Source organism: Vespula vulgaris, chromosome 5 (genome assembly GCF_905475345.1).
Source record: "Vespula vulgaris chromosome 5, iyVesVulg1.1, whole genome shotgun sequence".
Taxonomy (NCBI): Eukaryota; Metazoa; Arthropoda; class Insecta; order Hymenoptera; family Vespidae; genus Vespula; species Vespula vulgaris.
Genome location: NC_066590.1, coordinates 1775591 through 1800000, shown reverse-complemented (window position 1 = coordinate 1800000; position 24410 = coordinate 1775591). Strand labels below are relative to the sequence as shown.

The following is a 24410-nucleotide window of genomic DNA, read 5'->3' as shown; positions in this document are numbered from 1 at the left end:
AGAGAGAGAGGGAGAAAGAGAAAGATAGACGAGATAGGAATGCTGATTTAGTAGAGGAACGAATTTATATAAGACATTTGCCGTTAATTAAGCTATCTAAGAAAGATTCTAACTAAAGTGACAGATCAACTTTCTATCTTTCTCTCTCTTTATCTCTATCTTTATCTGTATCTCTTCTACACTATCTTTCCTTCGTTATAGTTGCTAGTTACGAAGTTGTACGTTCGTTTTGTTTTTTATATTATACGTAAGTAACGTATGTATAATATATCTATATGTTTTATGTCTCGTGTATAAGTATATCTGTTCTTTTTTATCCAATAGGATTCTGTTATGGTCGTTTAATCCTAGCAGGAATTTTATCACATATTTCGAATTCTTATTTAAATCTTCTTCTCTATTTGTTATAATAGGATCGCTCGAGTTACTTACATATGTACGATTCGACCCTCGAAATTACACGCAAGTAATTTATAATTTATATAAAATGCGGGTGTCGTCTGTTTGTGGATGTACGTGTGTGTTTGCGTGTGTGTATGTGTGTAGGAGAGAGAGAGAGAGAGAAAGAGAGAGATTAACGAATGACTCTCTCGAGAAAAAGAGAAAGATAATTTAGAAAAAATGGACAAGTAAATTTTCCACTATATTACTTCTTATTTTCTTTTGTCTTTACATATAAAATATATTTATATATATTAAAAAATATATATATATATTTATTTAACAAAATTTTTCTATTTCTCGAGTATACTTTCGAAACAATAAAATAGTTAATCTATGGAAATAGATAGATGTAAGCAAGTATCTAGATTTGAGACATGATATCTCGAGAGATAGTCAGAAGCACGACAATATTTCTAAGAAGATAGATAGATAGATAGATAGATAGATAGAGAGAGAGAGAGAGAGAGAGAGAAGCATAATAACGACACGAAACTTTGTCATTGCTCCTGATTGCTTTCGCTAATGCGTTATTCAATATCCATCGCGTCGCGTTCAGAACTTCGTTAAAGGTTTGTCTTTGCGGCAACGATGCGAGGAAGAAAACCAATCCTCTCGTCGATATCGTAAAGACATTATTTAACCTATTCAATTTATAACTATAATAAAATGATAGATTATGTATATTATATATTTATCTCTATTTTTTTTCTTTCTCTCTCATTCTTCTTTTATTTTTCTTTTGCCTTTTCAAAAACTTCTTTTGATTACTTACTCAACCAAGATGGAGTTTCTGCAGTCTAAATATATATTTAAAGTATCCACATGTTATTTGTTTTCACCTTTGTATATATATATATATATATATATATATATATATATATATATCGCCAAGAGAATCTCGCAAAATAGAGAAATCCATGATACGGAGAACGTATGATTGAAATTCGAACTGACGAACTGTTACGTGGCTGTGGTAGTAAGTTAAGAGAGAGAGAGAGAGAGAGAAAGAGAGAGGAAGGAAGAGAGTGATAAAAAATATCGATCGCCACGCCAGTAACGAGGCTATTTCCTATGAAATCTCTATCTATCCATCGTTCGTCGAGTTCTACGAAATTATCCGACTCCCTTCGATTCCTCGTCGTCTGCTACTCGTCTGCTTAGAACGAAAGGACGCGAGTACTGAACGAGATTTACGAAAGACAAGAAGGAACGTCGAAATGCAACAAAAATTACATCAACATTCTTATTTCTCTCTCTTTCTGTCTTTCTCTTTTTCACACCTCTTAAATAATCGTTTGTTTTTCTCTAGATTATCAATCATGATTGGAAAAGAAAATATGCGGATCAAACAAATTCACTTAAAAAAAAGAAACTAACGAATATAAATTAACCAAGAGAACGGACTCGTTTGATTTCAATAACGAACGTGAAAAAAAGAAAGTAAAAGGGAGAAAGAGAAAGGAGTAACGTTATCGACGTTATCAACTTGCAAAATCTTACGCAAGCGAGCGAGCGACGTAAGGAGACGAGCAAAAAGGGAAAACGACGAGAGGCGTGACGTGTTTCTACGTAAATCTAAATGTACAATCCTTAAAAGTAGGAAGGGTGGCAAGACATAGGGAAGTATCCCCTTTTTGAAAGAAAGGAAAATCGCGAGGAAGACGTTGCTACGACTAGCGAGAAAGTATTAACCGCCAAGGCGGAGAGTCTCAAAAGCTCGGTCTGTAAAATATTCGAAATCCATATCAGCGTATTTATAAGAAAAAGAAGGAAGAAAGAAGAGGAAAGAAGAGAAGGAATATAAAAGGGTAAAAGAGAGAGAGAGAGAGAGAGAGAGAGAGAAGTAACGTCGACGATGGTTTATTATATTTTAGACGTGTCTCTTCTGGATAAGGGGTGGGGAGTGGCTAGACGTTTCTCTTAACGGAGAAAAACCACCCCTCTCTCTCTCTTTCTCTCTCTCTCTCTCTCTCTCTCTCTCTTTCTGTTTCTTTGTCTCTTTCTTTCTGCTGTCTCTCTGTCTTTCCCTTTGTACCGGAAGAGAAATGGAGAAGAAGGAAAAACAGAAAGACGAGAGGAGAGAGAAAGAGAAGAGAGAGAGAGAGAGAGAGGGAAAGAGAGAGGGCGAGGATGAGAGAAAAGTAACATTTTTCAGTCTGGCATCCATGAATCTGAAATTGAGTGGATCAGCCATCTGCGCCACTGCTCGCTCTTACCAGATAGGTAAAGGTTTCTACGTGTGTAGTTACTTACACGTTACGAATCCTGCTACTTCGATATGAGGAGCTAACACATGTATCTACGTACGTAAGAAAAGACTGAAATAGATATATATATATATATATATATATATATATATATATATATATATATATATATATATATATATATATATATGTATGTACGTACATCATACATACATACATATACATACATATGTATATAGGGGAACACAGTCCCTTACATGCCTTCTCCAGTCGGTCTTTTATCCAAGCCTATTTTTATCCCCTCTCTTTCTCTCTCTCTCTCTCTCTCTCTTCTCTCTCTCTCTCTCTTTCTATTTTCCTCTTTTTTCTTTGTCTTCTTTCGTCTATGCTTTTCTTTCTTTTCTATAAAAATCTTCTTTTCTATAAATCTCCATCGTGTACACCTTCTCAATGTTAAAGGAAAAACGCATGACAATGGGATTTCTAACGTCGTAGGTTAAATTGATCCTTTATTAGTCTACTATGGATCTAACAAATATACACGATTGCGAGCGGATCCATATTTTTTTATCTACTTGGATTTTTTTGTAATAATCATAATAATAATCATAATAATAATAACAATAAAAATAATAATCGATCAATCAATCAATCGTTTCAACTCGTTAACTAATGTAAATTTAAAGAAAAAGGAAGGAAGAATAGAATATATATATATACGTATATACAGAAAGAAAGAGAAAGAAAGGGAGAGAGAGAGAGAGAGAGAGAAATAGAGAGAAAGATTTTCGATTTCGATTAAATTTTGGCCCAAGTTCGCCCTCTCCTTAAACAGTTTGATTTTATAAGCTCTTCGTTCTTCTTACTCTCAAGACTCTCTCGGCACGTTGCACGCTCGATAAAACTTGTTTCTCGGCGATCCTTGGAACGCTTAAAACTTCCGTGCACTTATCGGCTGTTCCAAGAGGGGTAACGGGGAACGGGGGATGTAGAAATAGGGTTTGGAGGGGGTTCGAGCTCGGTGGTGGCGAGCTACGAGTCAAGGTACGAGCGTTATCGAAGGAAAGGGGTGGCTTCTCTCGCTATCGCGTTCTAGAGAATGAAAAAAAAAGGGAGAAAAAAGGAGAAAAAAAGAGAAAAAAGCAAAAAAATAAAGAAACGAAGAACCGTGCGGCGAAACGAATGGATTCATCCGGGCGCGAGCTCCTAGAATGGCGACACAATGGAAAACAGACGCCGCGTTGTGGACCTTGTCGCCTCATTTCTTCTCTCTCTCTCTCTCTCACCTTTCTTTAATATCGTTGCCTTTCCGGAAAACACGCCATGCTCTTTAGCTACCCTTTTCTCTTTCTCTCTCTCTCTCTCTCTCTGTCTCTCTCTCTCTTTCTTTCTCTCTCTTTCTCTTTCTCTTGTATACACGTACAATCTGTTTCCGTGTACCTCTGTACATATCCTTCTCTTATACACTAGATACATGTACATACGTATACAGTTTCTTTTAGAGCATTCTCTTTCTCTCTTATTTTAGTCGTTCAAACCATGAATTTTCTTCCCTCCTTCGATTCCTTTTTTCTTTCCTTTCCTTTCCCTCCCTTTTCTTTTCCTTCCTTTTTTACCTTTCCTCCTTCTTTTTTCCTAACAATTTCTTTACTTTCTTTTTCTTTTTTTTCTGTTAGTCTACTCTTTCGTCCTTCTTTCCACATACGCATGCACACATATATACGCGCGAGTTACACGTATATAATAAATAAAATATCCTATCTCCAAACGATACACTATCTATCTATTCATCTGTCTGTCTTTTTTCTTATTCATCGGAAGAAATCTATAGTTAATAATTTTTCAAAAGTATTATCTAGAAGATCGTATAAAATTTGTCTTATCAAATGACATAGAATTTCTCTCTCTCTCTCTCTCTCTCTCTCTCTCTCTCTCTCTCTCTCTCTCTCTCTCTCTCTCTCTCTCTCTCTCTATACATATATCTATCTCTCTCTTTCCTTTTCCATAATCATCCCCTAAAGTAAGTATTATATATTATAGAAAAAGGAATTGATCTTTTTCTCAGTTCCTCTCTCTCTCTCTCTTTACTTTTTTTTTATTTCCTTCTTTCTTTTTCTCTTCCTCTTAATATACACTATCCAGCAGAGAATGAATTCTCTTCTCTTCGGGATTTCAAATAAATGTAAAACGAAGGATGGAGGAACTCCAACTAATCCCTACCGTTCAATCTACGATCTTTGCCAGTCCGCCTGTCAGCGATGAGAGAGAAGGTAGAAAGTGGTATAAGGGCTTGCCTTGCTGTATTTCGAATGTATTCCTGTAACAGCGTCGACAGGAAGATAAGTATTCCCCCGTTCGGTTCCCTTTTCGTACTCGCATCTTCGCTCGAAACCCCCTCCTAGTAAATATATACATACACGTAGTCACACGCATACGCATGCACACATACGTAGATACATATATACATATAGAAAGACACGCAGTATATAGAATAGACCTTGGTCGACTCCGAAATCCACGGGAGCGCGATAAAGTAATTGCGGTACAAAGTATGAAATATGCAATAGCCTTTCTCTCTCTCTCTCTCTTTCTTTCCTATCTATCTATCTATGTATCTCTCGTATCTCTTTCTATCTCCCTTCTTTCTCTCTTTCTCCCGTTGATAGTGTCGACAGGAGTCCGCTGTAGCATGCCGTTGATGCTGCAGGAGAGAACGAAGGGTGAAATAGAAATAAGAGGAATAAGAGAAGAAGTAAAAGGAAGAGAAAAATAAGTATCTAGTAGAGGGTGCTGCTCTCGTTGGACTCGAACGAAAAAGATGAAACACGATAGCGACGACTTAGACGACGACGACAACGACGAGACCATCACAAACACCATCGTCAACACCAACACCAACACCAACACCAACATCGTCCCCATCGCCATCACCGCGAATTATAAGTTTTAATTACTCGAAGACGAGCTTGGATGGATTACCTCGTAGTTCTTTCTCAAACTCGGTCGCAACGTGTTCGGATGATGAGGAGTACCACCGACTCGTCTATTTTTTTCTTTTTCTTCCCTTTTTTTTTCTTCTCTCTCTCTCTCTCTTTCTCTTTCTCTCTCCCTATCTATCTCTTTCTATCTCCCTTTTTCTCTTTCGTATCACGAAACTCGCGAGAAACGTCATCCAGTCTCGTCGTCCTCGTCCTCATCCTCGTCGTCGAGGACGATAAAAAGCGATCGGTTTCGCGCTCTCGAAACTTCGTGACAATTTATCATCGAAGGAAGTGGCCTATCCGATTTCACGTAATTGAAGGGCGGACAGCATGGGCGTTTTCCTTCGTCTCCCTTCTCCGGTAATTGGCCTTTCGTAAAATTGATTACGAAATGTGCGGCTAAGCGCTTTCGAAGCTCTCTCTCTCTTTCTCTCTCTCTCTCTCTCTTTCCTTCCCCTTTCTCTGATATTTCTATCTTACTCCCTCATAGTAACTACTCTCGCTTTAATAACAATCACTCTCCTCCTTCTGCTTCCTACTACCCTCCCCCATACTTCTTCGAAGATGTTACCATTTTTCCTATATCTTATTCTTCTTCTTCTTCTTATTCTTCTTCGTCTTCTTCTCTCAAATCAATATGCTTGATCGTTTTATTGAACGCCTTACTTTGAATAACGATTGATAAAGCATCTTATAATATTCTCTCTATCTTTCTCTCTTTCTCTCTCTCTCTCTCTCTCCATTCGTCATTCACCATTTTTTATTTTCCTCCTCCTCCCCTTCCCCTCGTCACATGGCCTTTCACTAACGAGAAGTTGCAAAGCAATATTGTTACGTGATACGACATTGTCAATGGATTTTTCCTCCAGTTCGACCCAGTTTACGCAATAGTTTCCGTCGTTCAAGTAGTTCTCTGTAAAGAGTTTTCTCGCTTCGCGATAAAACGACGCTTTCTAAGTAATTTATGTATGTATAATATGTCTTTGCTTATAGTAATACGTTTATAATTTTGTTTCGACGTTTTCAGAAATATCTGATCGCAATTTTCTACGTTAGTTTCTTTCGAATATAATTAATTCATCGGACTTAAACGAAGAGCTATGAAACTTTGATCCACGATATCAGATCATTTTAATTTTAATATCGTAATCTTAGACAGATTGAAAAGAGCAAGGATTGAAATTAAAATCCTTCGATGTATGAAAGTTTTCTATCTCTTCGTTGAATAGTCGGAAATTTATATATGTAGGTGGGGAGTGGCTTTTATCTTCTTCTTTTCTTTCTTTCTTTCTTTCTTTCTTTCTTTTTTTTTTTTAATATGCATCGACCGTCACGTTTGCGAGGTTAAAACATGGTCGATAGTATCGAGAACGAGGGCGTCCTTTCGTGAGCGGAAAGAAGAAAAGTAACGCGATTAACGGGAAAAGCAGAACGAAAGAAGTAGAAAGAAATAGAGAGAGAGAGAGAGAGAGAGAGAGAGAGAGAGAGAGAAATAAAAAGGAGAAAGACAGAAAGAAAGTGGATCGAGAGGTTCGTTCTCGCTTGCGGTTGGTAAGGATCACTGAAATGAAATCGAAGCGAGTCGACTTTAAAATTCCTCCATTAACGCGCCGGCTTACACTTTAATTAGTTCATCCCGAAAGAGAGAGAGAGAGAGAGAGAGAGAGAGAGAGAGAGAGAGAGAGAGAGAGAGAGAAAGTCCGATTGTTCGCGAAGCACGATAATGAATTTATCCGATGTCAGACGAATGAAAGTCTTCCTGAGTCTCTTCGTTTATCGTTCGGGAAACTCTCGAGGAGTCCTCGGCAATTTCGTGCTAAGATAAGAGCCCGCGTAAATGAGCGACAAAAAGGACTTTTCAAAAAAAAAAAAAAAAGAAAAAGAAAGAAAAAAAAAACATCGGAATAAAAAAACCCTTTCCAACGCGAATGATCGATCGAAGACATTTTGTACAATCAATACTAATCGTTTGATATTTTCAATAGATCTCTCCAAAATTTTTATCGTTAAACGATAATAAAATATCAAAAATAAAAAGACTTCCTCGGAGATGTTATTGTGAACGACGTTATATTGATATTAATGTAAATGAAACATTGTTCTATAGCAAAAATGATATTTTATTATTTTAATCCTTTTTTGTTTACGTTGTGTTATCGATAATATTTTTATTATTAATTCTTTTTTCTTTCTTTTTCTTTTCCTCTCCCCCTCCCCTATTATTTAGGGAAATGGATGCAAATTCTTTGCGGGTATATATAATCTTTTTATTAATAATTTTTTCTCCCCTTTTTTTCTAATTTTTTTTTTTTCTTTTCTTTTTTACTATAGAGAAATGAACAGAAATTTTTTTGCACGCTCGATAGTAATCCCGTAACATATTATCAATATTCACGTCAACCAATAACACATTTTATACCTTTTATTCTCGCGAATCGATTATAAAACCAGACATCCGATATATATGCGTTTTTAAGTCGTCCGCTAGAATTTCAATATTTCTACGAATGAATTGGATCGTATTAATTTCGTGAAACAAAAAAAGAAGAGAGGAAAGAAAGGAAAACAAAACAAAAAAAATAATCTAATCGTGCGTGCATTTTGAATCGATGGACAGGAGGACAAGTGTCAACGAATCGAGTTGTATAAAAAAAAACAAAAAAAATAAATAAAAGACAGAAAGAGATAGAGAGAGAGAGAGAGAGAGAGAGAGAGAGAGAGAGAGAGAGAGAGAGAGAGAGAGAGGAGAATAGCAATATGCATACGCACAAAAGTCAACGTGGCCATGGACGAACGCCGTCGGCCATGCGATGTATATTTGTATATAGATACATACGAAAAGAGAAAGAGAGAGAGAGAAAGCACGCAGACGCATAACCACGCACCGTGTTTATTCCAAACAATGCGTGAAAAACAATGAAATGGATATCAAGCGACACGAGAGAGAGAGAGAGAGAGAGAGAGAGAGAGAGAGAGAGAGATACGAAAGAGACGAGCGAGAAAATTCGTTGAAACAAATCGCATCGGTGTATTCAACACCTGTTTGCGCGACGTATCTATGTACATATGTATTTGTTATTCAAAATAAAAAAAGAAAGGAAGAATAAAACAAAACAAAAAAATAATAAAAAGAAAAAAAAAGATGAACGCAATAGGGGAAAGAAAGCACGTGTCGCCATTGCGACGATTATTAAAACCTATTAATTACTTAACTCAATTACCAATAGTCTATTAAAATCTATTAATAACTCGCTTTGCGTTTTCTATAATGATCGATTTGAAAGAAAATTAAGAAGATCAATCGGATTATGACACGTGTTTTTATGTATTCTCTTTTTTCCTTTTAGTTCTCTTTTTTTCTTTTTTTTCTTATTCCTATACGAATGGAACTCCGATCTAGATTTTAAAGAACGTTCGGTATTTCTATGGAGAGAAGGTAAATTCATGAAATTTGAAGGATTCGAACGACGAAATAACAGAAGGAAATATTAATGACGGACCGTAATCGTCTAGATCGATGAAATGAGATTGAAAAGGGATTTAAAAAAAGTAGAATAAAAGAGAAAGAGAGAGAACAAATGTAGCGGGATTTTAGCGTTGACATGGCGGTCCGTTTCCTTCGTTTATTCATTTAATTTCATGATCGAATTTCTCCTATTGTTTGTTTCTTGCAATAGATGACTAACGCGTTATAAAAATCAAATCAATAAATAAAGTGCGTTAAGGGAGGAAGGATAATAAAAAAGGGATGAAGAAAAAAATTAAAGCAAGACAAACTTGAACAAAATTTTTCTTCGACTAAAATTGTTTTCCACGAAAACTTCGCGCGAAGTAATAAGAGAATTGTAAAGAGAGTAAGAGAGAGAGAGAGAGAGAGAGAGGAGAGAGAGAAAGATAGAGGAAGAGTTGAAGTATTCGACCACACGCAGGTGTCGATAGTGCGATAGACGAAACGATAGAAGGGTCGATGGTTGAAGCCGCGGTGTAATAGCCGCGTTCGTTGGAAGTGGGCTCGATGAAACGTCATTGCATGTGTGTCGGTGCTCTGTCTCTCTCTCCCTCTATCTATCTATCTATCTAACTATCTATCTATCTATCTATCTATCTATTTATCTATCTATCTATCTATCTATGCACCGTGCAAAACAGCGAGACCTGATGGTTGCGCATCGATGTCGGTCCACTCACTCCATCCCCGATCTCCACACCCCTAACTCCGAAAGGCCCCGAACCTCAACCCACGATCACCTATCACCCTTCAACCCTTTTGCCTTCATCATCCCTCTCAACTCTCGAGCTCAACTTCTACGCGTTGCATAGCAGTGTTGCGTATATATACATGTATATACTTACGCATGTATATATGTGAGATAAAGATAGATAGAGAGGTGGTTCACTAGCATATATATATATATATACATACATATATATATAAGTATATATATATATATATATTCTGTATATATATACGTGTGAGAGAGAAAGGATACTGAACGTGTGGTACGCGTTGAGCCGCAGGAAGACCACGTACGCTCGCTAATAACGCGCTCGTGGTTCCGTGTAAGCTCGTCTATCTCGCTCCCGTTGCCTTTATGCTTCGATCTACACGTTAAGAGTGAAGGAGATAGAGATAGATATAAAGAGAGAGGGAGAGAGAGAGAGATAGAAAGAGAGAGGTCGAGATTTCAGCTGATTTTGAACATCGACGATGCTTTTGTATACCTCTAGTGTTTCGCTTCGATTTTTAATTGTAAGATCCGATTGGTTAGGTTAGTAATTAAATTTTTTAAATACTTTATGCGATATATTTCTGTATACATACAGATACATATATATGTATATGTTTTTTGAGAATAATAAAAAAATAAATTATGACTTTTTATTAGTTTTTATTTTTTTGGTTCTTGTTCATTTATTTATTCTTTGTTTTTTTCATTGGGTCTTACGTTAATTTCTTTTTTGTTTAGTTTAAATAATCTCTATTTATTTTTGATTTATTTTATTTTATTTTACTTTCTTTCTTCTTCAATCAAATCGTTCAACTAACTTCTTTTTCCATATTAGCGATATGATATGATATGATATGATATGATATGATATGATATGATATGATATGATACATATATATATATATATATATATATATATATATATCTTCGAAATAATGAAACATCAATTTCTACTTGAAAAATATCCTAGATATAAAAGCGGATACTTATCGAAATAATAATTCTATGTTCGAAAATAATCAAATAATAAAACAAAAAAAAAGATAAAATGAAATAAAAATAAAATAAATAAAACAAAAACAATACAAAGAAAGTAAAAGAAACGAAGAGAATAACTCGAAGAGAATTTTGCGTTATTATGAAGGAAAGCCAATATCGTTGAGGGAGGATCTTTTATTCAGCTTAAAAGAAAGCTGATTACCAAGCATAGATGTGATTTTCAATCCGAGAAAAATGAAAAATAGTTGGCTTGTATATATTGTATTATGCATTATAATCATGTAGAGTAGAAAAGATAAAACGGACGAGATTCATGGCGTATATATCTCGACACTGCGGAAATAGGGATGGGTGACGAAATCGATCAACGTTTCTCCATTTATCTCTCTCTCTCTCCCTCTCTCTCTCTCTCTCTCTCTCTCTCTCTCTCTCTCTCTCTTTCGCATGAAATCATGAGCTGACATAATGGTCCATCAACGACGCTAAGAAGCTTACTCGACTATGTGTACCTCTGCCACTCATTCTATCACTCTATCTGTCTTTCTATTTATCTATCTCTCTATCTCTGTCCCTCGTATTTATTCACGTTATTATCATTAATACTATTACATCGTTGGCCTCTAATTGTCTATTAGATCCCTTTTATCCTTTTTCAAAAAAATTTTTCAAAAGATCTCATGTAGTATACCTACATCAATAAACATAGATGAACGTACGTAACGTTGACGAGTATTTAAAACAAAAAAAAAATAAAAAAAATAAAAAAGAAGGCAGACAAAACTTACAATAATTTATTCAAGAATAGATATGTAAAAAATATTGATAAAAAATACACTACACCAATGTATAAAAAAGAAAGAGGCTTATCCTAATATAGTATTATACGTACTTACGTTCACTAAACCAGGCTTTTGTATTTCGTAGAAATGCTTGCGCCTATATATATATATATATATATATATATATATATATATATATATATATATATATATATAGTCACGATAGAATGACGCTGATCCCTGCTAGAATTCAAACTCCGTGTATCTGTTTGTGCGTATGAATATGTGTGCTCGCACGTGCGTGCTTGCTTATGTACGTGTACGTGAGTGCGTACGGCTAATGGCGATTAACGTAATGTTTTGGGCCATTAATCGTTGGCATTAATATCTTCGCAAGCTGACCATTCACCATCGCATCTCTATCTCTATTTCTCTCTCTCTCTCTCTCTCTCTCTCTCTCTCTCTCTCTTTATATATATGTATATATGCGTGTGCATATGCCTATGCATACGTTGAAAGTCACCAACGATAGCTAGCATTATTGTTATATGTATTTATTAATCGAGACGTATGTATCTATACGCGGTATTTAAATATACACATTTATTGTAGGTACCTGCATTATCCAATCTCTATTATAATATAAAATACAATCGAGACGAAATAACAAGTTACGCAATTTGCACGGGTTTTTTTTTTTTTTACCTCTTTCCTTTCTTTCTTTTTTTTTATTTTCCCTTTATTTCCATTTTTTGTTTGTTTACGCGCCAACACGTCAACGACAAATTTTTAATGATAATAATAATAATAATAATAATAATAATAATAATAATCATCATCAACATACTTACTTTACACCATTCGTTATGTTCTATTCTATTGATATTTGTTTCATCGTATACGAGTCTTTAACGTTGGACGATTCACTAGTGAATGAATAAATAAAAAAGCAAAATAAAAAATAAAAAAAAGAACCCGAGAAATATCACGTGTAACACAGATCCCGCGTACGGGCTCGTTAGCTAGTTTAAGTTAATGTCGTTAACGTGAGTGTTATAATTAATAAAATGCATAATATTGTCGTTTGCGTTAGACAATAGGGACACATTCTCGTGTGTATCTCGTGTACAAAAAAGAAAAAAAAGGAACGAGTAAAAATAAAGAAAAATAAATAAACAAAGAAGAGAAACAAAGTCCATTCTCATTGCTCGGTTACCATTGAAAAGGAGATGCAAGATTAGAAAAACAATTGCGACATATATATTACATAGATACATATGTATGTATGTATCGTATATACGTTTATATATTATCAAGAGTCTCAAGATAGTGGAACTATAAAAAAAAAAAACGATGATTACTATGAAATTCGTATTCCTAATCGTTAATTAATACATTCGCATTTCCGTTCACTCCCGATCGTGATCCCCCTTGATCTCTCTAACAGAAAATTTATTTCGTTATTAGATTCGCCTCGATATATCACTAATTAGACCGTCTATCAATTATTATTAGATTAACCCGATTTTCGGAATTAAATTATGTTCATGCATAAACCATAAATAGAAAGAGAGAAAGAGAGAAATCGAGTTCGGAGGAGAGAGGGAGGTTGGAGAGAGTGTAAGGGGTAGGTTGTAGAGGGAGAAGGGAAGGGAGGGGAGTGAAGGGGAGAAACGATTCGAGAATAAATCGGCCGATGAATTTATAGGATAAATCGAAATAAAATCGAGTAGAATGTACGGGTTAGTGTGTGCGAACATGTGTGTATGTGTATGTGAGTGTGTGGGTGTGGGGGTGGGGGTACGAGGGATGGAGATGGTAGGGGATGGATGATGAGTCGATCTTATCCACCTGAATCGAAACTAGTTTTGTCTCTTTGATTTATGACACGAATCGATTATACCAATGGTGTCTCTACATAGATGCATATATAAGTGGCACTTATATGTAATAGTATAACATATACGAGGGAGTAAATAAGTAAGTAAGTACGTAAGTAAGTAAGTAAGTAAGTACTTAATACTTACTTACGTGTCACAATTTTTTCAACACACCAGCAACGACTTTGTATCGATTTCTCGTGTTCATGAGGGTTAAAGAAAGGAAAAGAAGAGTAAAAGGGGGATGCGGATGGTAGTGGAGGTTAAAAAGAAGAAGGAAGGAAGGAACAAAGAAAGAGAAAAAAACAGAAAGGAAAAAAAGGAGAAGGAGGAAGAGGAAAAGTGCGCATGAAAAGAAAGAGGATTAATAGCCGGACAAATTCGCGCCTGCTAATAAGCGAAACTGGCACGAATTGAAAAAGTTTTCCGGCGGAAAGGCGGCAGCGGAAGGTTCGCGTGTAACGTCGCGATAAATCGTAGGAAGACGTTGATGGCGGACAAGCTGGCTTGGATATTGCGCGTTTAACCTTAAGGGACGTCATCTATAGGGTGAGTCGAAAATTCACGCGATCTTAAGTATTTAACTGTCTTAATTCTCTCTGCGTGTACCTACCTTCGTGTGTGTGTGTGTGCGTGTACGTGTGACGTGTGGATGACGAAATTTTTTATGAGGATATCACGTAAAGTATTTTTTTTATACGATTGACCAGTTCATTTATTTTGTGTTTGTTTTATATAAGAATATATTTAATTAGATCAGATGTTAATTGGTATATATATATATATATATTTCGTTGACGATTAAAATGATAAACGTTAATAACACTATGGAAAAGATATATTACTCTCTATGGAATTAATTAATTACACTAACGTTATAATACACTTTATACACAACAAAACGGAAGACCGTAAATGCCAAGAGAAGAGAAAGGGTAGTTTCGCGTTTTGTTCAACCGCGTACTTACTCTCTACTAGTTTGATCCGGCACACCCTGTATACCAATATCCGCACCTCTTGCACGGAAATTATACCGTAGGGACGAATACGAATCTAGGCTAGACCGTATCGTTCGTGAACCGATAGACCATGGGAGTGGTGGGGAAGAGGCGGGTAAAGAGGGGGTTGTGGATGTGGACGTGGATGTTAAAGATATGAAATACCGAATGAACGTATTTATTCTTTAAATAAGATCAGATCCAAAGGAGAACGTGATATATTCTATATATCCAATTTGCAAATTAATATGAAAATATTTGGATATAATTTATTAAACGAAATAGTCGATCGAATTATCGTCGAGTTTTCGATTAAATATATATTTAAATTTTTCTTTACTCTCTCTCTCTTTCTTTCTTTTTCTTTTTCTTTCTTTCCGCGTTAGTCTTATATAAACTCTGTAAGAAAGCGTAAAAGAACGTAATTCGAAAATGGCACTCACTCTTTCTTCTCTTTTTCTTCCTTTCTCCCTCTATTTTTTCTTCTTTTTCTTCTTCCTTCTCGATCTTCTCTTCGTTCTATCGTCGATTACGACCGCCTAGGAACTCATGGCCGACGACGATTTTCTGCAAAACGAGCGAAGAAAAGAGAATCTTAGAATACGTTGGTACATATGTAGTTATGTATGTAACTACGTAGTACGTACGTACTATATATTTCTACAATAATATACTCGTGGGAGATTTAAGAAGAGAATAAGAGCTCTCGTCCGCAGGAGAGTACCAACGACGACGACGACGACGACGACGACGATGACGACGGCGACATCGTATCGGTTTTTATAGTGCGACCGTACCTTTTATACATCTAGTAATATCTCTGCGGTGAATGAAAAAGTTATTGTTTTTTCCATTCGCTTCTTTCTTTCTTTCTGTTAGACTTCTCTATTTCTTCTCTGTTTTTTCTTCCTTTTTTTTTGTAATATCCCTCCCAAAGAAGAGAGAAAAAGATGTTTCCTCCGCGATGTTCTTTAATCGTAAACTAAAAGAAACCGTCGCGATTTCTATTTCTTTTTATCAACTGAACGATCTTTTTCATGCTCCAACGAAGTTCGCTATACTTCGTTGGTTTGAAACTTCATCATAGAAAATAAATAAATAAATATACGATTACAGAAATAATTCAATGAGATATTCGATCTAAAAAAATATAATCGATCATTCGTACCTATCATACAAGTCCGTTAATAAATACATCCAGATAAAATAAATAATTTGATCGTTGTATGGCTCATTAACGATCACGAAAGAAGATAGATTTCGTTTTCCTGTTTCGTAATTGAACCGAAAGAGGATAATACATTGTGTGTATTATTCAGCTGGATTTTGAAGTCTTTATCAGCACAAGCAACGCGCGACGAAGACTCGACAGCTTCGAACCACCTATATGATTGATATCTATCCTCCGGCGATTCTCTATCCCTCTATCCCTCCCTCCCTCCCACTCACTCACTCGCTCACTCACTCACTCACTCTTTCTCTCTCTCTCTTTCTTCCGATTATATCGCTCTTACTCTTTCTACCCTTTCTACCGATCCACTTCATCTTCCCCGGGGCTTCATCCCCTAACTTCAACGTACGCGTTTCGTTCAAGGCGGTCCCATGCCGCCACCACCACCACCACCACCACCACCACCATCATCATCACTACCACCACCACCACCACCACCACCACCACCACCACCATCGCCACCACCACCATCGTCGTTGCCATCGTCGTCGGTCGATACGGCTATTATGAAAATTGAAAATAAAGGCACTCTCGCGACCACTTCCGTCGAAAAGCTCGTAGCTTCTCTATTTTCATTCAGGCGAACCGATGATACGTCCATCACAAGATAATTAATTACACAATACGACTATACTATTATAGTACCCTTCTATAATAGTTCTCTAATTAAATTTCCACTCACGGATATTACATAATATATTATATCCGTTATTATCGAGATTCTCTCTATCTCTCGCTCTCTCTCTCTTTCCATCTGTATATTACATAACGATGTATTTTTGAGTACTGATAATAAGAAAATAATGACAAATCAAATTGTATAGAACATCGATGTAACTCTAGTAATAATATTAAGGAAAGGAGGGTAAGAAAAGTTTTCTAATCTAAATTTGTGTGAAATTCTAAACAAATACCGTGTCAAATTCTAAACTAGGTTCCTGGTAGTTCGACGTTCGACGAGATACTGAGTCGTTGGACTGAGGAGACACACGGTTTTATACATAGATACGTACAATATATAAAAATAAAAATCAAAGGACGCAGATCGACGTGTCGATAATAATTCGATACCGTTCATCGGCGCCATATTCAAAACTTCAAATCGCGTACTATGGACAACTTTGTTACCGTTTCGCCCGTCCCCCATTTTATTTCCCTTTTTTCTCTATACGTACTATATATATATATATATATGTATATAAGAGCGAGACGATGTGCGTGTGTATATATATATATATATATATTTGTAGTAGATATATGACTCCTATACTACATACACTTTTTTATTTCATTCTGATTTTTCAAGATCGAAGGAAATCTCCCTCATAGCTTTATTTATCGTATCGAAACGTATGCGTTCGAATATGTTCTCTCTCTCTCTCTTTCTCACATATACACACGTATACAGGCATACACAGAGATTCACTTTAGCGCATCGGTTTCTCGAGTTCTTTTCTTTCTGGACAACGACGGACGCGGGCGTTCCTACGATAGGATTTCTATCGAAGAAAAAGAGGAATATAAAATAAAGGAAATACCCGTATTGCAAAGTGAGTAAGAGAGATATCGAATACGCTTATGACGAAAGTTTTGTTCGTAAAAAAAGAGAAAAGAAAGAGAGAGAGAGAGAGAATGAGAGAGAACACGTTGGTACGATCGAGACGAGCGTGTTTACATGAAAGTTGATTTGATTTATTTACCAGACTTCATATCGCGTTATGGAATGGACGGTTATTCCTTCATGTATACATATGTGTGCGAGAGTGTGTGTTTGTGTGTGCGTGTGTACTGGTAGCGTAGAGAATCGATTCAGTTTATATAGGGCGCCTGCGGAAACCGATAGAAAGAGAGAGAATTCCAGTGGCCCTCCATGCACTTCATATTTAAAGAGACGAGAAACAATGGAAGAGGAAAAGGGAATGGGAAAAAAAGGAAACAAAAAAAAAGGAAAGAAGGAAAGAAAAAAAAAGAAGAAAAAAATGTAGGTATCATATCGCGTAGTACAAAAGCGAAAGATAGTATTTTTATTATTTGCAACGTCCAATGCGCTTCATTTGTACGTAACAAAAGGTGGTAGACTTAAGCGTTTTAACCCGTAACGTATACGTTTATATACGGACTCTTGTCTCTTTCTAGCACTCTCTTTATCTCTTTCAAAATTTAATTCGGTCCTTTATCTACTCGAAAAAAATAAAAGAAGAAAAAAATAATGAACGATCGATTATTTCGATTTATTCTTCTTTCTCCATCTCTTTTTCTCTCTTTCTCTTTCTACTCCTTTTTTCTTTTCTTTTCATTTCCTGCTCGAAGAAAAAAAAAAAAGGATGAAAAATTTACGTAGATATAGATAATCGTTAGAAAAGGAAAAAGGATGCTCGTTGAATTTTGTCGAAAAGCTTAGACACACAGAGCTTTGTAAGATATAACTACTATACCACTACCGTCAATTTTCTCTCGACTCTATGACAGCTTTAATTATCGTCTATACCATCCCCTCTGTCCCTCCTCTTCCTCTTCCTCCTCCTCCTTCCGTCACCCTCTTCCCACAGACTCCGCCGCGCTCCCCTTTTTTCTTCCGACCCTTTTGTACGAACTGACGGTGTACGGTGTGGAACGGTAGCTAGCCGACTTTTTAGGCGCCCTTTGAATTATCGATTTTCTTAACATTTCCAAAGGGTCGTTACAATTGTTCCTTAGAAGTTATCTTTCTCTAGCGAACTTCGTTAAATTGCAATTATACCGAGAAGCGTAAGAGAAAAGAGAAGAAAACGAGAAGAGAAGATCGATCTAATTATCTCTCTTTCTTTTTCTCTATCTATCTTGTAGAAATAGATCTCCAAATAGAAAGATATTTCCTTTCGATATAAAACTCGATGCTCTTGAGATATCGAACGCGTTTTCTGCTTTGGAAAATTACAAATAACGAAAGGAGAAGGAACGAACAAAGAAATTAATATTTTAAGAATGTGCGAATTTGATCGATTCGATTTGATCGAACGAGAGAGATAAATGTCCGGAGATAAAAGAAACTAATCGATTTAAATATTATTCACACTAAATACACGTTGGATGTAATATAATTCGTGAAACTAAATGATAGAAATCGACACGAGGAGTAACACATGCTAGAACATAGTACCGTTTGTATAGTGAATCGTCCAAATGCAACGCGATATATGTATGCAACGATAGAGGACAACCGTTCCAACCTTCCAACCCTAATCAACTCCCTTCCGTACCTACTCTAATACTCGCTTCAGGCGAGCGACATTTCTCGACAACGAACAAACTATTTGTTTCCGTTTGCCAAAATTTATGTCGAATTTGCCTATCCACCGCCTGCCGTGCCTGCGCTTGTAAACAGACACAGTCGTGCTTGCATCCTCAGTTCGTTGCTCGAAAATCATGGTGTCGTAATTCCCCATGAAAGGATCTCTACCAACGTGACTACAACCGTCTGAATATTATTCAACTTTAAGGGTGGTTATACCCGTTACTTGATTATCGCGTTATTTCATTTTCTTTTATTTTCTTTCATTTTCTTTTATTATATTTCCTAAAGAGAAAATATTTTCTTTTAAATACGAGATTAGAACGATCTAAACGTATCTATATTTTATTATATCTCATATATTATTTATTCTCAAAAGAAAATTTATTTTTTTCGCAAAGATTAGAACAATCTTGATTTATCCGTAACTTTCTACATGTACGATATAATATTTGTCAAAATTAATACTAAAATATATAACGTATACTACGATAACATTTGATACGAGAATCGATCAAGGATATATTATTACTAGATTGAAATATGAAATATAAATTTAATACACTAACTCTAAAGTAGAACGAGATAAACTAACTAAACTCGGTTAACAATATTAGATTTCATGAAACGAGAATAAGCAAGCGTACATACGATTCATTTACTCGATAAGGATAAATATCAGTCGTGTTTGTCTACACTCTATGCGATATGGTATACTAGTTACATCCTAAACGAGCTACCATGCTCGGGGATGATTTCGCGGATAGAATTTCTAATCGTACGATGGACCCCCATCGTGTTTCAGTTGCGTGCGATGGATTGTGCCTGTAACAGAGCGTTACAAAAATGTGGGATATCGGAGAGAAGATCTATCTTGTTCGCATTTCCAGTGATGATCGATATCGCTTTGTGACAAAATATAAAAAAAAAGAGACAACGGAATGAAAAGGAAAAATAAATACATAGATAAGTAAAAAAACAAGAAGAAAAAAAGGAAATATTATATACGACACGAGAAGTTTTGCTGATACGAAAATTGTTGAAACGTCGTACAACGTAATATATGTGTACGCGTGTGTGTATGTTAAAGAATATTCTTCTTGTCTTCATTAATATACCTAGATAATTCTGTTCTATATTATTAGAGACATACATAACTTCATAAATATTAATCACGCTTTATAACATCAACGGTGATGTTCCTATGTTTCTAAGTGTAATAACTAAGTACATAATGTATCATCGCTTTTCAAAGGAATTTTAAACGAATCTTTCTTACGAATTTACTTTTGATACGATGAAAAAAAAAAAGTAAAAAACAGAAAAAAAAGAAAAAGGACGGAATATTACAAAGAAGAAACGAATGAGAAGATATTATAAATAAATACTCTCATTAACATTCTTAAAAATTAAAGTATTACAAATCTTTATCCCTATATACTCTCATGTAGAAAACAACAAAGAAGGAGAATAAAAAGAGGAAGAGGAAGAGAAAGAAGAAGAAGAAGAAGAAGAAGAAGTTGACCGAAGTTTCAAAGCATGATTTACGAGTCCTAGCGCCAGGAGTTTTGGAATTTGGAAAATGCATTTAATAGGAGCCACGTAGTCCTTCGATGGCGAAGACGACGATGATGGCGGCACCTTTTCACTCGACCAGGGACATTCCAAAGAGAAATTGAAATTGCAAACCGTGAGGAAGAGAAGAGAAGAGAAGAGAAGAGAAGAGAAAGAGAAATAGAGAGATATCGAGAGAGAGAGAGAGAGAGAGAGAGAGAGAGAGAGAAAGAGAGGGAGAGAGAGAGAGATAGTGAGAGTGTGATAGGCGGACGACGGCCATTTTCAGGGTTACTCCATTAATTAAATCTCCTTTGTGTCGGACAGGTATATTGCGAAACGGTAATTTCAAATGGTTAGGATGATAATTCGAACCGAACAACAAGCCCTTCCAACCAGAGAAGATAGTAATTCGATCTATCGATTCTATGAGGAGAATGATCCAAGAGTGAAACAATGACCGCGTTGAACGTCGTTAAATGTCGATAATAACGATTATTCGAGTTCAAATAAAAGATTCCAAGGGACAATGATATGTCGTTCGTTTATTTGAATTTATTCGCAAAATTCTTCTTTGAAATCTTATCTCTTTCTTCTTCTTCTTCTTCGTCTTTTATTTCTAGTTGCTCTTATTTTTAATGAAAATCTTTCTTTCTCATTACAAAAGATTATTCTTATCTTTATCGATGATCGACTCGTTCGAACGCAAAATCGTATTGATTTACCTAACCGTAGGATCCGCGACTACGCGAATCGTTCGTTTCTTCTATATTCTTGAAATAATAATAAAAATAAAAATAAAAATAAAAATAAAGATAAAAATAAAATCGAATTAAATAGAAAGTTCGAAATAACTCGAGCCGAACTTTGTCGTTGTCGTCGAGTACCTTTATAAGGGGTGGAACGTTTTTGGTTCGGATGCTGTGTACGTGGGTGGGGGAGGTTAGGGGAAAGAAAGAAAGAAAGAAAGAAAGAAAGAAAGCAGAAAAAAAGAAAGAAGAAAAAAGGAACGAAGAAAAAGGGGGAAAAATAATGCGAGGCAAACGACGTCGTTATTCAATCGCTGCTCGCTCTCGAAATCACTGCCAGGACCTACGATATATTCATTCGGAATTATTATCGAAAGAGAACGATCGCCCATGAAAATGGTACTGAGCTAGGTTTAACTCGAATAAAAAACTTCGGACGATTCGTTCTTTTCGTTGCTTCTCTTTTAACTTACCGAAGAGACGTATATATGTACAGTTATATATATATATATATATATATATATATATATATATATGTATGTATGTATGTATGTATGTATGTATGTATGTATGTATGTATGTATGTATGTATGTATGTATGTATGTATGTACATACACAGGCATCTGCACTTGCACATATACATGGACATACTATATACATATACTATGTATATAATACACAGAGAGAAACGAGACGAAGCATTATAAAATATAAAAGAGCCAGGAGCGTCTGGCTCGCGCCACCGTAAACGTTAAGCGCAACGCAATGCCGGCGTTAAAGAGGCCGCAAAGCCGCGTTACGTTAGACGAAGAGCTCGTGCCTTTAGTGCCACGGTTAAGGAAGACCGGCTTTAACTCTCATCCACCTACGCTCCCTTCTTATATTACGACCATTCCCGTTATTTCACTATCTCGCACGAGATCAACCGATATCTAAGGTTGTATCAACCTGCGAAAGGTAACATTATTTTCTTCGTTTATTATTAATTAAATAATACATTCTACAAATCTATCCGATTTCTAAACAAGAAAAAAAAATATATATTTGCTTTTGTATCTTTACAAAAAAAAAGAAAAAGAGTTTTTATGAAAAATTCAAACAAGAAAATATCGTCGATAGATCGTAAACTTTTCAAAATTTTCTCTCGATCTCTAATCGATTCCGTGCAACGTAGAACGATCTAATTACATCATTGATGTATTGAAGAGAAGAAGAATAGGAAAAGAAATTCCAGAGATAATAAAGAAGCAAAGGAAAGAAAAAAATGACAATATTACAATATCGTCATTTTGCACGATATCCAAAAAGGATTTGTTAAGATTTGAGGTGAGTGAACGATATAGGATGGATTAAAAATAAGACACTCTGTATAAAATGAGACTCTGAACGAGACTCATGGAGAATAAGATCTCTTTGTATGTTACTAGTATAAGTAGTAGTAGTAGTAGTAGTAGTAGTAGCAGTAGTAGTAGTAATAGTAGTAGTAATAGTAACGCATCTTGCGCTGGAGTATACGAGAGAAGTGTCGTGAAAAGTGGCCATTAAAGAAAGAGTAAAATGGTAGAAGAGGAAAAGGATAGTAAGGAGAGACAGCTAGAAGAAGAAAGAAAGGAAGAGAAAGAGAGAGAAAGAGACAGAGAGAAAGAGACAGACAGATGAAAGGAAAGAAGGAAAGGACGCCATAGGTTTTCAAGCTTGAGCGAATTAAATGCAGCGACGCGGTTTACTGCGCGAAAGAACGAGGCCGTTCAAGGGGTAGTACGGGTAGAGGGGGAGAGGGTATGAATCCGAAAGGTGGAGGAGGCAGTTTCGAGTTTCCCGTTATCCCGACGATGTATGCGCGCTTTTGCACCAACCACTATCGATTTAATCCCTTTCCCGATAAGAGCTGGCATCCTGCTGAGACGTCACGTCAATATCACGAGGAAAGTGCGAAAGTGGAAGGAGTGAAAGAGATAGATAGATAGTTAGATAGATAGATAGATAGAGAGAGAAAGAGACAGATGGATAGAGAGAAAGAGAGAGAGAGAGAGAGAGAGAGAGAGAGGAGAGAGAAAGGGAAGAAACTAATTGATCCACTTGATATATTAACCTTTCGTATAATATAACCATAAACGTGGTACGTACGTGTTCGTCTATATTCATAACTATGAATTAATATAAAAGATTAAAATTAAAAATCGAATCGAAAAACATTTCGTAACTCTTTCCAATCAATTTATTCATTAAGAAAGCCTTAAGCAATTAAAACATTCATAGACCATCAAAGTTATAAACACGATTGCGAAGATTTCGTTTTTCATTCGTTTTTTATCCCTTTCCCATTTTCTTCCCTCACTTTTCGTGAGGTTGCTGTAAGTGGGTAAAATACGGGAAGGGAAATGTTCTCGCTCGGGGCAAATCAAAAACTTTCCTGGAAAATAATTCGAAAAACCGCGGGAAAACAACGAAGCGGGAACTTTATTCTATGCCTGGCTGACATGGTTCAGAACGTAAAGGACGAGGAGATACGAAAGAGAATGGACCACCAACGCCGAGATGAAAGAGGTTCTTTGTTGACGTATAAGAAGAACGATGAGAAAAATATCGAGAGAAAGAGAAAGAGGAGGAGGAGGAGGAGGGGAGAGAGAGAGAGAGAGAGAGAGAGAGAGAGAGAGGAACGAAGGAAAGGGTGAGTTTCTTATAAGTTAAATCCGCATAGCGAGTTAGAAACTTGGCTGCTGTTGGACAGACACTGCTTCACGGTCGTGGTTTTGCGTCTTTAATTAAAACTACATCCTAATTATTCCCTCCAGACACAGAGAACGCACTCACATGCACAAATACACACGCATACATACACACACAGACACACGCATATGTACACATACACATATTTTCTATCACTTTCTCGTTCTCTTTTTTCTCTCTTCTCCTCCACTCTTCATTCTTTTCTTCTCTCTTTATCCCAACCGAATTTTCACATTTATTTCCAGCGACCAAAGTAACGACTACTTACTTCATTTCTTTTCGATATTTTCTTCCCAAAATATATTCTTCCTCTCCTTTTTTTTTTTTATTCTATCAATAAGAATAGAAAATGAGAGT

General features: G+C 36.0%; 1 long non-coding RNA gene across 1 annotated transcript in view; it reads right to left on the bottom strand.

The window, feature by feature from the left end:
- The window catches only part of LOC127064046 (uncharacterized), a 96754-nt gene that overhangs the window by 47559 nt on the left and 24785 nt on the right, over nucleotides 1-24410 (bottom strand). Inside the window, exon 2 of the long non-coding RNA XR_007781576.1 lies at nucleotides 14961-15084. This is a non-coding gene — a long non-coding RNA (uncharacterized LOC127064046). The remainder of the gene's footprint in view (nucleotides 1-14960; nucleotides 15085-24410) is intronic.